Source organism: Tupaia chinensis, unplaced genomic scaffold (assembly GCF_000334495.1).
Source record: "Tupaia chinensis unplaced genomic scaffold, TupChi_1.0 Scaffold141530_1, whole genome shotgun sequence".
Taxonomy (NCBI): domain Eukaryota; kingdom Metazoa; phylum Chordata; class Mammalia; order Scandentia; family Tupaiidae; genus Tupaia; species Tupaia belangeri.
Window position 1 is genome coordinate 525,710 of NW_006201391.1, and position 4,443 is coordinate 530,152.

Here is a 4,443-nt window from a genome sequence, read left to right on the forward strand (position 1 = left end):
TCGGGCTCGTCTCCGGCCGGCGGTCGCAGTTCTTTAACCGCACCTCCCAGGGCCACCTTCCCGCCCCCTGCCGCACGCCGCTGCTCTCGCCCGGTCCTCTTCCTCCAAGTCGCCCACCTCCTCGCTGCGCCGTCCCCTCCCCTCCGCCGGGCCGCCCCGCCGGCCAGTTTCTGAGCTCCTGCGACCCCTGTGTAACTACCAAGCTTCTGCAGTGGAAGAGCCAGCGGGCAGTGCCCCGGGCAGTGGGTAAATTCCTATTTCTGTTTTTAATTTAGCTAGAGCCACTCGGTACTTCTGTGCCTCGATTTCCTCCTGGGGACGTGCGGGGGAGTGGTCTCTTTCCTTTCTGCACCAACAGGCATGGCTGTGCGAGGTGACTGCCAACGTGTTCTCCATGAGCTTAGGAAAGCAAACTCTGGCGGTGTCAGAAGCTGTAAAAAGAGGGGAGCGACTCCCAGAACCTCCAGTTGCCCTGCCCAGGCCTGAGGGGCCAAGGCTCAAAGTCCTAGCCCACGGTCTCCCCTGCCTTCACTTCCCGGGTTCAGGAGACTCGCAGTGGCTGAGGAAATCGCGCAGGAAGCCTTGGGACACGCCAGTTCTTCACCCCGAGCTGGGTGTGGCGCTCAGCTCCTCCTGTGGCCAAAGACACGAGTGACATGGGGCAGTGCCTGGGCTGCTTCAGGTCAGAGGTGCCTGTCTATGGCCTAACCTCCCACTCTGCAGGTGGAGGAAATCCTGGCTCCACCACCAGCCTGGGGGGAATCAGGGAAAGGAGACAGCGCCTGGGCCGGGTGGGAGCGTCTCCCAGAGCTGCCAGGCCCGCCAGTGTGGATTCCCAGATTCCCTCAGCGCTTGAGCGTCCCCAGGCGACTGAGGAAGCTATAGCAAGGCGCTTCCTTCTGATGCCAGCCGCCTTCCCAGGGCGGTTCCTCCCTCCCTCATGCAGGACACTGAGCGGGTCTGTCCCTCCCCGCCTTGGCCACTCAAGAGAGTCCCAGCTGGGTGAGCGCCTGTGGATGCAGGGCTCTCCCTTCTCTCCTCCTTGGGGTCCTCTTCCCGCTGTAGCCTCCACTGTGTTGATGTGATCAGCAGATATTTTTAATTTGCTAGAATGTGTGTGTGTGTGCTTGCTGGAAGGAAACGAGAGGGAAAAGTGAGAAGGCACCCCCACATTGGATGGCCATGCTGTAATCCCTCCTCCATTTCTCCTGGGATCTTTGGGCACACATGCATATACACCCGACATGTTTTTTAAGACACTGGATCAGGAATTTGAACAGCACAGTTGGCCATGTAGGATCTAGCCACCTTAGCCACCATGCCACGGCCTGGCCTCTGTGCACAAATTAAAAACAGGAGTGCAGTTGCTCTGTGTCAATGACCTCCCTTCCTCCCCTCCCCTCGCTCCTTCATGTCAAGTGCGTCACCTTCTCAGCGACCAGAACCAGTCCACCCCGGTGGTAATCCGCACGCTGGCTCCTGGCCTGGGCCCTGTGCGGTCTACCCTGAGCCATCGAGTCGTGGGCCTGCTGGGCTCCTGTCCTTGAGGGGCCTTAGCTCCCTCACTGAGTTTCCTTATTCTTTGTTCCTTTCCCAAACCAACCCTTGTCGAGAAAAACGTTCAAGCTTCCTGTCCCAGGACTGGCTTTCTGTTCCCCCGCGATGATCTCTAGCAAGAGACTGAGCCCGGGCACTGGTGGGTCTCTTTCCTCCTGCCATCCTGTCAGGGTGCTGAAATCCATCCGTTGTCCAGGGTGACCTCGTGCCTGCTTGGCCCGTCGTGCTGCATGTAGCCTTTCCTTAGGGGTGGGTAACACATGAACGGTTCCTGTGGCTTCTGACCCGCCGCCTCCCCTCCTGCCTTGTTAAGAAGCCCACCTGTCTTGCATCTAAGCCCCTCTCGTCATCGGTTGTCCTTTCAGCTCGAAGCTGTGCCTTTGCAGGGAGAAGTAGGACGGGGTTGCTGGCGTTCCCTCCTCCACACCCTGGCATCCAGCAGCACTGAGGGTAGTGAAACTGCCCCTCCCAGCTGGACCCGGGGCCTTGACCACAGCAACCAGCGCCCCATCTGGGCTCTGCTTCCCGACAACCAGCCTGCCTCCTCTCGAGCAGCCGCTGCCAGCCCACTCCACCACCAGCTTTCTTGTCATCTGTAAGGCCTGCCTCCGTTACCAAGAACCTTTCATTTGCCTGTCCCTGTGTGACACTGATCTAGCGCTGGGAGAACTCTGTGGAGAGATGACAGTCACAAACTCCAGGGTGGGAGAGTAATGACAGGGAGCATGCTTCCTGCTTCATCTTCACGAAGTAACCCTGTAGTTTAAGATATGGATGATGTGCAATTTGGGCTCCGTCTGGAGAAAGAAAGACAGCTGCAATTGGAGTAGCTTCCAGGGAAAACAACCCAAATCATTAACAAATGGGAGCTAGGTCCCCTGGACCAAAGAACCAGGGTCACCACACGCGCACTTAGTGTTTACCCAGCATATACCTGCGACAGGGCATCCTGCTGGGGCGTGTAGATATGGTGACCAGGATATGGTTTCTGCCCCATCCGGGTTTCCATCCGGGAGGGGGCCAAGGTGCCAAGGCAAATAGTTCGACATAGGGCCGTCGTTAACTTCGACAAACGGAGACCCTAGACGGGGCTGTGAGACTCCTGGAAATGAGGCTGATATTTCTTGGAAGTGCTGATGTTTTGGGAGATCCTTGAGGAGCTGTAAGACTTTGATGGAAACAGAAAGGGAAGGTTATTTCAGGCAGAAAGAGCAACATAAACAGAGACTGAGAGTCGGGAAAAATTACTGTGAGAAAATTTTTTTTTGGAGAGTTTTTTTTGCTATAGGACACGTGCGCTCGCCAGAGAGACAAAGAGACAGAGAAAGCGAGAAACACCCTCTCTCCCCCACCCCTGAGGGGTGATCATGCTACAATCCCTTCTCCTCCATTCTCCTCTCAGGATTTTGGGCGCACACGCACACACACACACACACACACACACACACAGAAAGTGAGAAATCACCCCCCAGGGGGATGGCCACAATACAATCCCTTCTCCTCCATTCTCCTCTCGGGGTCTTGGGCACGCATGCACATGTGCCCAACGCGAGTTCACGCCACTGGGTCTAGGACTCGAACCATGGTTGACTACATGGGAGTCCAGTGACATAGCCATTACTCCAACTGCCGGCCAAATAATTTTTCTTTTAAGGCTTTTGCCTTAGGGCGTGTACCCTTGCTGGAGAGAGACAAAGAGGCAGTGAGAGGGAAAGTGAGAAATCACCATCCGGGGGCATGATCATGCTGCAGTCCCTTCTCCTCCATTCTCCTCCTGGGATTTTGGTCATGCATGCACATGCACCTGACATGAGTTTCAAGCCACCAGGTCTGGGACTCAAGCCTTGGTCGGACATGTGGGAGTCTAGTGCCTTAACCACTACACCACTCACTTGGTGGTCCCATGAATGACAATATTGAGCAGCTGGATCTGGTGGAGCACAGGGTCCAAAGAAAATATAGAATGGTGCTATATTTTGAAAGGCTTTGCATAACGACCTTAAAGAGAAGCATTTAGTCAGCAGATAAAGCACTTGACGGTTTTAGAGCAGGGCAGCCTTGTAGGTTGCAGGCCGGCCAGACAAGCGTAATAGTAAAGCTATGTGACAGTCCTTGGGGTATGGAAGGTTGGGGCTGGAACAGGGCCGTGAATGTCCCTTCTGTACCCGACACTAACCCTTTAGCTGCGGGTCTGAGCTGTCCTGGGTGGGGTCAGAGTAGTGACGGGGCCCCCTGAGGGCTCGAGGCAGTCACTGCGTCCCACAGAGCATGAGTATCTGGGTAGTTGAAAGCTGGCTCAGCTGTGCAGGTGTGTGCTGGCTGAGCAGCAGCCCTGGGAGCAGACTATTGTTGGAAGCTAAAGATACTCCATTCCAGCAGGTTTTAACAAGTTATACCCATTGATTCAGATTGGGTTAGCTAAGGTTCGCCTGAAGGCAGAGGTCTGGACCAAAATGGTTTCTAGATTCTTTGCTCTATAATTCACCCACTGCCAGAACCAGTTGGTGTTGGAGCCAAACGATGATGTTTGAGCACAAAGCCAGGACGGACGGGCAGCATGCCGGCCTCCTTGCAGATTCCCCCAAGGCTAGATGTGGCCTGGCGCTGTCCAGGTGCCAGGGCTACCTACTGGACTCTGTTCTCGAACTCAGGGACAAATAGACTTTTCCGCTGCTTCTGTCTGTATCGCATCTCTCTGCTCTGCCCTAGTGGGCCGAGGGAAGCGCCCCGTGGAGGTCAGGCAGGCACGTGGAGGTCAGGCAGGCACGTCCCCCCATTTGGAGAGGATAACAACCCTCGAGTGAGAGTTAACTCAGGGCAGAGCGGTAACCTGAGACGCAGGCAGGCCCAGGGAGAGGCCAACAGATGTGTGGGCAGAGGAGGGGC